At 41.8% G+C, this 12,101-nt stretch overlaps 1 pseudogene; it reads left to right on the top strand.

Moving 5' to 3' along the window:
* Window positions 1-10,560: 10,560 nt before the first annotated feature.
* On the top strand, window positions 10,561-11,048 carry LOC116622052 (annotated as a pseudogene).
* The last annotated feature ends 1,053 nt before the right edge of the window (window positions 11,049-12,101 follow it).

The raw sequence follows: 12,101 nt of genomic DNA, 5'->3' as shown, positions 1-12,101 counted from the left end.
TTGCTGTCATGAGCCAGTTGTCTCTTAGAGAAAATAAGAAATGATAAAGTATAGATTACACATGTATCCACACGATTGCCAATTCTGCTGATAATAATTCTTTTTTGTGTGTTTTCCTCTGGTATAATTTTCCTTCAGTATGAAACACCTCCTTCAGCTTTTTTGAAGTACAGATTTGCTCTATGTGAGTTATTTCAGTATTTATCTAAATATATCTTTATCTCACTGTTTTTCCCATTAAATTATACAAAATGTCTATTTGAAAAAAGGTAATAAAATGTGATCAATAGGGACGCCTGGGTGGCTCAGTCGTTAAGCGTCTGCCTTCGGCTCAGGTCATGATCCTGGGGTCCTGGGATCGAGCCCCGCAACGGCTCCCTGCTCCGCGGGAAGCCTGCTTCTCCCTCTCCACTCCCCCTGCTTGTGTTCCCTCTCTCGCTGTGTCTCTCTCTGTCAAATAAATAAAATCTTTAAAAAAAATGTGATCAATAACAAAGATGTATTCAGCACTATCCAACCTCATTTTAAAAATTGAGAAATTCAATGCCTTTGAATTAATTTTATTTTTACAATTATTAATCTGATATCATTTCAAATATACATAATTTTCTCCCTTACCCAGATACCCCAACAATTAATACTTTACTACATTTGATTTATTAACTAATTTCTGTACATTTTATTCTGTTATCACCTTTTTTTTTTTTTTCTGAACCACTTGAAAGCAATGTGTATACACCGTAAACTCACTGGTGTGGTTTTCCCTACAACAAAGACACTCCTGCAATAACAACATACTGTCCTTTGATTTAGAAAATCAGTGTAGACACACCACCACTGCTCTATCCATGGGTCATGCTCAAATTTTCCAACGGATCTGAAACATCTCCTTTTCCTTTCTGGTTGGAATTACCCACCAGGAATGTGCACTTTGTTGTGTCTCTTCCTTGTTCTCCAGTCTCAAACTGTTATTGCTGACTTTCCCTTTCTTTCATATCCTTGCCCTACTTTGTTCTGTTGAATGACCCTCCCCGTGGGTCTCTCTGGGCTTCCTCAAGACCAAACTCAGCTCACATTTCCTCGGTAGGAGGACCTGGGAAACATTGCTGTTCTCTTCCCAGTGCTTCACACCAGGGCACGCACGGTGTTCACCCATCCTAATGGTGCTTATGTTCACCTTGATCACCTGGTCAGGTTGGCATCTGCCAAATCTCTCCATCTTATGTGTACCATTTGGTCTTTGCAACTGATTTAGCACATTATGGGGTGATGTCCTGAGATTGTCCCACTGTGTTGTTCCTTGTCACCTTACACTCATGTGCCTTAGCTATCACAGCTCCCATTGGAACAACCAACAGGATGGTTCTCTAACATCAGCCCTCAACATTAATTAGTAGGAATCTACTGAAGGAAGAGGCTTCCCTTCACCCCATGTATTTATTTAATCATTCATTCATTCTCTTTTATTCACGTCCAAAGGATTCCTAAATTCCTGTATGGTTCAATGGATTGCATTGTGATGCAATCATTATCTGTTTTCATGTTCATGTCATCCCAGATTGGCCAGTGGAAGATCTGTATGGCTGTATGATTTAACAAAAGGAATCATCGTAGGCTCATCTTGCGCTGTTCAAGACGTAGCCCTGGTATCTACCACTTCACCAAAGAATAAGATCCCTTCAATGGAGGTTGGTTGCTGGAAACCAAGACCTGCTTTTAGCTTTGTGCATTGTTACCAGTGTGCCATTGCTTCTGGGACCTCTCAGCAAAAAGCTCATAATTAGGTTTCATACATGTGCATACATGCATGTGCGTAATGAACTAGGAGTTATTCACATATGAGTTATTCACATTTGAATTCCTCCCATCAGAACCAGCCCCTAGGATTCATTCTAGCTTCTCCCTGTTCTCTGCTTATAAATATTTCCTCCAACAGTGAGAAACCTGTATTACATTCTATTTGCTCAACACTTACATGCTCAAGGATCCCACTCATAACCACAGTGCCTGAGTCCTCTGCCTACTTTCCCCCATCCCTCCAGTACCTTCATGCAATGCAGGTTTGCTTCTACTGTTCCTTCCCATGGCTCCCCTATCTCCTCACCACCTGCATCCCTGGGTGTGTGGTGACTAAAACACACAACTATACAGCTGTTTTGTCCGCCTCTGTCCTCACTGCCCTGCAATCTAGAGGGTTCCCATGCCACCACCAGGGTGCCTCTGCAGCTCTATCAACTGCATGGTAGCCTGAGAGGGGGAAGGATATGGCAAGAGAGGGATGAACAAGGGAAAGAGAGAGAAGGAGAGAAGGAGGTGTCACCCTAATTTCTGAAGGTCTTTCTTACTGGATGCAAAATTCTAGGCTGACCCTTGGCTTCTTTCATTTGCCCAAGATTACACAGCTGGAGTGGCAGAGCCAGCAACCAAAGATAGATGGGTCTGGTAGCAACTAGTAAATGTAGAAGGAATGATGGAATTAGAATATCATCGATTGACAACTGCCATAGAAAAAAATTATTTGATAGTGTTTTTTTTTTAATTCTCTGACATTTTCGTGTGGCCAGATCTAGAAGGATCCATTTTACTTCGGCCCCAAAGTAGTTTTGGTGGGAGTTCATTTCAGTTCTCACATCTGGCCACCCAAAGGCCATGACAGTTTCTGCCCTGACTTCCATCCACTCCCATATCCCACACTTTCCAATCCATAGAATGTGCTGCTTTGAACCATCCAAGGACAGGTCTTGGGCTTAGCATTTTCATGTGGCTGTGATGGGCAGGGTCTCTCTTGGTTCCACATACAATTTTACTGGAACCAGAGGCCTTAACTCCAGATGCTTCTAGTTTTGGCACTTGAGAGAACCTCTAAGTTCAAACACCTGTGAGCCTTCTAGGGGAAGTGTACATGGAGATCACCAAATCTGCGGCATGAGTAAATGACTTGGATAATAAGTATCTGCAACTAACAACAAATCCTATCTCCATAAGTAATTAGCTCTGTAGAAGGAAAATGTGACGAGCGTAGCTCTGTGGAAAGCAAGCAAAGGGAACTAAGGGAGATGGTGGGTCTGACCGCATCAAATGTTACCACAGTCAAAAGGACATCTGCAGACCCTAAATCATTGCTGTTGACCCAGATAAGCACAGGTCCACAATTATTGTGGAGATTGTTCTCGTTATAGTGACTGTAACAGATTACCCATTTGTTTATCCTTTTTATGAAGGCATACAAATTTACCTCTGGGCTATGAGATCTTATGCTCCTAACAGTAAAGCACACAATCCGTTAGGTGATCTAACATTTTATGAATCAGAGCAGAGATCCAACCACATCAACCATGGTGCCATTTTTTAACATTTCTGCTTTATTCATGCTCTCAAATAATCATCTTCTTTTAATGCTTGTAGTTGATGATGTTTAGTTTACTTGCACAATTGGAGTGAGGAGGTTGGGGGGAAGTGGTCGACTGGGACATTCCAAAAGGCAACATAGAAGCGATGATGTGACACTCCTATCATGAGCTCTCCCCAGTTGTTCATCCCTCTTTGAACGCATTAACTGATAAAGGTTTTCACCCCATGAATGCATCATCATAGCGATGTCTGTTAATAGGAACAGCCAGCTGTTCCTAGCCAGAGTATAATTATCGTTCTCCACGGTAAGGAAATATGAGGGAGATATAAATGAAACTAGATCTGCTCAGTGTAAATGATGGTTTAAAGTAGACAAGGTGTTCCTGAGGGGTGTGTGTGTAGGGGGAAGGTTGTGATACTATTGTCTACAGTTTTGTGTGCTTGAAAACGTCCATTAAAATTTGTATTTTATTTTTTTTAAAGTGTTTTAATTTGTAAAAAATATTTAAGTAATCTCTACATCCAACGTGGGGCTCAAACTCATGACCCCAATATCAAGAGTTGCACATTCCTCCGACTGAGTCAGCCAGGGGTCCATAAAATTTGTATTTTATTTTTTAAAGATTTTTTTATTATTTGTTTGAGAGTGAGAGGAAGCGCATGATCGGGGGAGGGGCAGAGGGAGAGGGAGAAGCAGACTCCCCGCTGAGCAGGGAGCCCGATGTGGGGCTGGATCCCGGACCCTGAGATCATGACCTGAGCCCAAGGCAGATGTTTAACTGACTGAGCCACCCAGGCATCCCTAAAATTTATATTTTAATGAGCAAATGTTAAATAGTGCTCTTTGAAATTATAAATGTTCAAACTAATATAAAATATTGTGGGTGAAATATAGTGTTAAAGAATTAGCCCTAAAAGTAGAATAAAAAACATGAGGTCATAGTCAATATTAAACAAAAGACAGCAAAAAGAGCAATTTCTTGGTGAAAACACTGTTGGAAACCCATAGGGAGTGTATGGTTGTCCCAGGGGTTGGGGGCACTATGGACTTTAGATACCAGGGTGGGTGGCGGGCACTGTAAGTCTGAATTCCTTTGTTATCACTTATGTTTCCTATATGGCTTTGCCCTTTGCCCACTGTGTAGGCTCAGGAATGCTTCATGTGCAAATGGTCCAGAATAAAGAGGGGAGTCTGGTTACACAATGAGAGGCACAGGAGGCGGGCTGAATGGGGACTTGGAAGGGAAATTATCATCTTGTTTGGAGTCATGTGGGGATTAGGGATACCTGTATTTTGAGGTGGGAAAATGCTTTCAAAATGGGGTATTTTCCAGACTAAAAAGACCTAGGGCCATAAACAGCAAGAAGCATGGAATTTAAAGTCATGTTAAGACCAGAGTCCTGACCCAGTGAGGATGGTCAGTATTTTGGAAAGATGAAAAAGCACTGAGGAACATACCCCATTGGAAATAAAGGGAGCCCTCTAGGGAGCTTTCCTGGTGTTACTGGAAGCTGGCCCCTCGCACACAGAGGGCAGGAAGGGACCGAAGAAGGAGGCAGGCCACTCCAGGTTGGTAGATGGCAATTTTAATAAGCAAAATTTTAAGAAGCAAAGCAAATACGAGGCTTGTCTCGGGCAGCAGCAAGATGAATGGATCCCTGAATCTGCCTTCCAAACCTTCTAAGTTTATAAAGAGGTGCTAATTGGGCTCAGGCAGGTCTTTTCAACAGCACATCACTATCTCAAGGCTATGCCCTTGGAGCAGCCTCTGGAAGTGGGAAAGGCAAGCAAATCCACGTTCCAAGGTCAGGAGAGAGGATGAGGAGCCTCTGAGTACCCAGGTGCAGCTCATGGGTACGTCGGCGGTCACATCTTTTTTTTTTTTTTTTTTTTTTGAGAGATAACGAGAGAACATGAGCAAGAGCAGAAGGGGAGGGGAATAGGGAGAGGGAAAGAGAGAGAATCTTAAGCAGGCTCCCTGCAGAGTGGAGAGACTAACACAGGGAAAGGGGGTAGGGAGGGAGGGCTCCATCTCGCGACCAGGAGATCAGGACCTGAGCTGAAATCGAGTTGCAAGCTTAACTGACTGAGCCACCCAGGTGCCCCTTAAATAATGTTTTAAAGTAAATTCTAATTACTTTATTAGTTGCAAATGACAGAAGCCCAATTTAACATGGCTTTTAAAAAAATGTTTAAGGGGGTATTGCAAATTATTGGCCCATTGAGTGGGAAAATGCAGAACTTCATTGGCTTCAGACATGGCTGAACCAGGTCTGTCTGGCTCCAAATGTTAATGCCTGGAACTACTATTAAAGTTCAGGGGTTGGGGCGCCTGGGTGGCTCAGTCGTTAAGCGTCTGCCTTCAGCTCAGGTCATGATCCCAGGGTCCTGGGATCGAGCCCCACATTGGGCTCCCTGCTCCACGGGAAGCCTGCTTCTCCCTCTCCCACTCCCCCTGCTTGTGTTCCCTCTCTCGCTGTCTGTCAAAATAAAATCTTAAAAAAAAAAAGAAAAGAAAAGAATCAGAGTAAAACAATCTGTGGATGACAAAAGATGCAAAATGGCCAAGATTAAAGATCAAGTGAGAGTTCATTTGACAAGGAAATTTAGTTATTTCTGTGACATACAGCATTTTAACATAATGACCCCCCCCCAAGCCTAATTAGTTTAACATATCTCTTTGACAAGGTGAAAGAAACAAATCCTTTGAGTCTTTGTTGGAATTTTCCACTCACTTATCCAACTAATACTTACCTAGAGTCCTCTTACATGCAAATCCTTTCCAAACTACACCCACAGAAAACACCCTGCTCCCGGTTGTAGACACCTCAGGTCACACTGCTGACGCTGGGTATGCAAGGCCGTTTCTAGGCCAGAGGTTGATCTTCTCCCCCAGGGGACATTTGGCCCTGTCTGAAGATAGTTTTAGTTGTCACAACTGGAGGAAGGGTTCCTGTTACTGGCATCTAGTGGGTAAAAGGCTGGGATGCTGCTCAACATCCCACCATGCACAGGACATCCTCCCACAACAAAAAAATGATCTTGTCACAAGTGTCAATAGTACTGAGGTTGAGAAGCCTTGATTTAGATCCCACAGTTAAAACTTGAAAGCTTCTTCATAACAAATCCCCAAATTCGTGGACCTATTCCCCAAGCCTGGATCTAGCTCAGGAATCTACAGTCCAATGGTTTCTTTTTGCCTTTGAGATGCCAAGCCCTGAAACCAGAATGTATAGAAGTTAAGGAATAGGGCTTTGCAGAAAGACCAACAACAGTGCCTGACACAGATTTGTCCACAGGGTCAAGCCTGGGTTCCTCCCTACAGAGAAGACAGATTTTTCCATGCATCCATAGCTTTAAGACAATCAACTCCACCTTCTTGTCTTAGGGGCACTCATAACGAATAGAGACATTATCCCCAAGTCCTAGAAACCCTTGTTTCAACTACTTCCAGGATGACCTGGCACCAAAAGTACACACTCTATTTTCTACTGAGAAACATGGTCTCCTAGATTTCCTCTGTTGTGACCTCATGTCTATACCCCCAATGATGGTGGAGAACACTTTTTCCCAAACCGTATCAGGTGTAAATGTATGCAGTGGTTAAGAACAGATGCAACTTTGAATCTCTGTTTCTCTACCTACTTTGGCTAGTGAGACATCTGACAAACAAGGTCTCAGTTCTGGTTTTACCTGAAAAGTACCTTAAAGTTCTCAAGATAGGATTGAGAATTTTCCCAATACAAAAAGATCTGTTATATCACCCATAATGATGAGCCTTGGACAAGTGACCTGCTCTCTGCACTTCAGTTTTGTCAATCTTAACATGGGAAAATATCAAGTATCTCATTCATCTGTTAGTTTCTATACATAGTAGGTACATAAAAACAAATTGTGCCCCCCACCACTAGTTGGTTTTACTGAAAGCACCATGGTAGGGTGGAAAAGCTTTAAACCCACACAAGTGAGCTTGACTTCCTTTCCCTTCATGAACATGCTGTACATTCTTGGAAAAAAAATTTAACTTGGTTTAGCCTCAACTTCATTATCAATGAGATGCTAGTAATATTTCTTCCTTGAAATAATGTAATATAATTGATTCCATTTATGTGATATGTACAGCACAGCTTTAAAAAAATCTCACATTTTAAAAATCAGTAATGAAGGGAGGGAAAACTGAGTGGGAAGAAATCAGAGAGGGCAGACAAACCATGAGAGACTCTGGACTCTGGGAAACAAACTGAGGGTTACAGAAGGGAGGGTGTGGGGGGATGGGGTAGCCGGGTGATGGGTATTAAGGAGGGCACGTGTTGTGATGGGTGTGATATGCAACTAATGAATCATTGAACACTACATCAGAAACTAATGATGTACTATATGGTGGCTAACTGAACATAATAAAAAAAATCAGTAATGAAACAGCAGACTTGAACACCACCACAGACCAAATGGACCTCACAATCATATAATTTTTAGAAAATTTAAATTCAATTAGCCGACATATAGTACATCAGATTCAGGTGTAGAGTTCAATAATTCATCAGTTGTGTATAACACCCAGTGCTCATCATATCACATACCCTCCTTAATGCCCATAACCCAATTACCCCATCCCCCCACACCTCCCCTCCAGCAACCCTCAGTTTGTTCCCCATAGTTAAGAGTCTTTCATGGTTGTCTCCCTCCCTGATGACTTCTCAGTTTTCCCTCCCTTCCCCAATGGTCCTCTGCACTGTTTCTTATATTCTACATGAGTGAAACCATATGATAATTGTCTTTCTCTGCTTGACTTATTTTGTTCAATGTAATACCCTCCAGTTCCATCCACACTGATGTAAATGGTAAGTGTTCATCCTTTCTGATGGCTGAGTAATATTCCATTGTGTATATATACCACATCTTCTTTGTCCATTCATCTGTCGATGGACATCTCAGTTCTTTCCACAGCAATGTGGCAGGATATAAAAATCAATGCACAGAAATCAGTTGCATTTTTTTTTAAGATTTTATTTATTTATTTGACAGAGACACAGCAAGAGAAGGAACACAAACAGAGGGAGTGGGAGAGGGAGAAGCAGGCTTCCTGCTGAGCAGAGAGCCCAATGCGGGGCTCGACCCCAGGACCCTGGGATCATGACCTGAGCCGAAGGCAGACGTTTAACAACTGAGCCACCCAGGCGCCCCATCAGTTGCATTTCTATACACTAACAATGAGACAGAAGAAAGAGAAATTAAGGAATCAATCTCATTTACAACTGCACCAAAAACCATTAGATACCTAGGAATAAACCTAATCAAAGAGGTAAAGGATCTGTACTCTAGAAACTACACAACACTCATGAAAGAAATTGAAGAAGACACAAAAAGATGGAAAAAGATTCCATGCTCATGGATCGGAAGAATGAACATTGTTAAAATGTCTATGCTACCCAGAGCAATCTATTACCTTCAATGCCATCTCGATCAAAATTCCAATGACATTTTTCAAAGTGCTGGAACAAACAATCCTAAAATTTGTATGGACTCAGAAAAGACCCCGAATCGCCAAGGAAATGTTGAAAAAGAAGAACAAAGCTGGGGCATCACGTTGCCCGATTTCAAGCTGTATTACAAAGCAGTGATCACTAAGACAGCATGGTGCTGGCACAAAAACAGACATATAGACCAATGGAACAGAATAGAGAGCCCAGATATGGACCCTCAACTCTATGGTCAAATAATCTTTGACAAAGCAGGAAAAAATATGCAATGGAAAAAAGACGGTCTCTTCAATAAATGGTGCTGGCGGGGCACCTGGGTGGCTCAGTTGGTTAAGCGACTGCCTTCGGCTCAGGTCATGATCCTGGAATCCCGGGATCGAGTCCCGCATCAGGCTCCCTGCTCAGCAGGGGGTCTGCTTCTCCCTCTGACCCTCCCCCGTCTCATGCTCTCTCTCTCTCTCATTCTCTCTCTCAAATAAATAAATAAAAATGTTTAAAAAAATAAAAAAATAAAAAAAAAAATAAATGGTGCTGGGAAAATTGGACAGCCACATGCAGAAGAATGAAACTCAACCATTCTCTAACACCATACACAAAGCTAAACTCTAAATGGATGAAAGGCCTCAATGTGAGACAGGAATCCATCAAAATCCTAGAGGAGAACATAGGCAGTAACCTCTTTGACATCGGCCACAGCAACTTCTTTCAAGGTACATCTCCAAAGGCTAGTGAAACAAAAGCAAAAATGAACTTTTGGGACTTCATCAAGATAAAAAGCTTCTGCACAGCAAAGGAAACAGTCAAAACAAAGAGGCAACCCACAGAATGGGAGAAGATATTTGCAAATGACACTACAGATAAAGGGCTGGTATCCAAGATCTATAAAGAACTTCTCAAACTCAACACCCAAAAAACAAATAATCAAGTCAAAAAAATGGGAAGACATGAACAGACACTTCTCCAAAGATGACATACAAATTGCTAACAGACACATGAAAAAATGTTCATCATCATTAGCCATCAGGGAAACTCAAATCAAAACCACATTGAGATACCACTCATCAGGGCTCATCAGAAAATTTCCATTAGATCCCAGGGAAATAATTCTATACCCCAACCAGAGGAGCTAAAATGGTAAGGGCTGACATCCAGTGTTGTCACCGATGTGGAGCTTGAATAACCTTGCCTTCCCTATAGGAGTGTGAAAAGATACGGCCACTGTGTACAGCTGCGTGGCAGCAAATCCTAGAGCTACATGTGCACAGATCCTGCAATTCCCCTCCCAGGCACATGTCCAAAAGACTTGAACGAGAATGTTTACAGCAACTCTAACTGATGATAGTCAAACACTTGGAAGAAGTGTCCACCAATGTGGAAATGTGCTACATCCATACAATGGCATTCTATACAGAAATATAAAAGCAAAACAACACATGCAACAGCATGAATCAACCTCACAATTACTATGTTGAGCAGAAGAGTCCCGATCACAACAGGTACACACTGCATAATATCTTTATATGAAACTCAGAAATTAACCGACCATGATAGAATTTAGAATAGTGATTAGTGCTGGGGGAGCCTGGGAGGGGCACTTGGAGGCATTCTAGAGCACTGGAAATATTCAGGGTCAAACAGGAGAGGGTGCAATGCAATATATGTAAAAGGCATTAAGCTGCTATCAGGACAAGTCTGAATCAAAAGTGAACAAGGACCCCTTTTACGAAGATGGTGCCAAAGGCTAAGAAGGAAGCCCCTGCCCCTCCCAAAGCCAAAGCCGAAGCCAAAGCCAAAGCAAAGGCTTTGAAGGCCAAGAAAGCGGTGCTGAAACGTGTCGTCACAAAAAAGAAAAAAAAAAAAAAAAGATCCGCACATCACCTACATTCTGATGACCCAAGACACTGCGTCTCTGAAGGCAGCCCAAATATCCTCGAAAGAGCACCCCCAGGAGAAACAAGCTTGATCACTATGTCATCATCAAGGTCCCCCTGACTACTGAGTCAGCCACGAAGAAAATAGACAACAACACATTTGTGTTCATTGTGGATGTCAAGGTCAACAAGCACCAGATCAAACAGGCTATGAAGAAGCTCTATGACATTGACATGGCCAAGATGAACACTTTGATCAGGCCTGATGGAGAGAAGAAGGCCTATGTTTGACTGGCTCCTGACTATGATGGTTTGGATGTTGCCAACAAAATTGGGATCATCTAAACTGAGTCCAGCTGGCTAAATCTAAATTTTTTCACCATAAAAAAAATTAACAAGGAGCTGAAATGTCCTTCAACAGATGAATGGATAAAGATGACGTGTTGTGATGAGCACTGGGTGTTAGAGGCAACTAATTAATCATTGAACAGTACATCAAAAACTAATGATGTACTATATGTTGGCTAATTGAATTTAAATTTTTAAAAAGTTAACAATTATTAATTCTTACTCGTGTAAAAGGGGGAAAGGATTTTCCTCATTTTCAGATTTCCATCTTATTGAGGTATAATTGACAAAACTGTAAGATATTGAAATTGTATATTGTGGTGATTTGATAAATGAGCAGAGAGCCCAATGAAGGGTTCCCCCCATCGAGTGAATTAACATATCCATCACCTCACTTATTATATATACATGTGAAAACATTCAAGTTCTACTCAAATTTCAGTTATATAATACTGTGTTATCAAGTACAATCACCGTGTTTTACATTAGATCCTCAGATCTTATAGCTAAAAGTTGTACCTTTTTACCAATCTCTCCCTATCTCCCCCATCTTCCAATCCCCTGCCACACGGATTTGCCTGGAAGAACTTTTGCTAAGTGAAATAAGCCAGACAGAGACAAATAATGCATGGTATCACTTACATGTGTAATCTTAAAAGTAAAAAATCATAGAAACAGGGAGTAGACAAGTGGTTGCCCCTTCCTTTGATTAGGCCATTTCTTTAGCAAACTTGTCATTATAAATTCTTTCTCTGTCCCTTTGAGATGCATAGAAGTATCTGAAAAGTCTAAATTGCCTCTTGCTGCTGTTAACCACCTTTGAGGTGTAAACGCCAAGGGAGATAGCACCCCTATCCCTTGGTCTCTGGGACTTTAATTCAGGTCCTGGTTCCACGTTGTGATTACCTGCCTATCCTAGAGAAGCTGTAAGTTTCATTACTTTTTTGGTGAAAGACCATTAGCTCACACAAATGGCCACCCCAATTACCAGGTAAATTTAGGATGAAAGACACGTATCAAATGTTGCCGTCAACTCTCATACAAGTCCTC

This window comes from Phoca vitulina, unplaced genomic scaffold, assembly GCF_004348235.1.
Source record: "Phoca vitulina isolate PV1807 unplaced genomic scaffold, GSC_HSeal_1.0 scaffold52, whole genome shotgun sequence".
In the NCBI taxonomy this organism is placed as follows: domain Eukaryota; kingdom Metazoa; phylum Chordata; class Mammalia; order Carnivora; family Phocidae; genus Phoca; species Phoca vitulina.
Note: the sequence above shows the minus strand (reverse complement) of the source record. Positions and strands in the feature narration are given on the sequence as shown.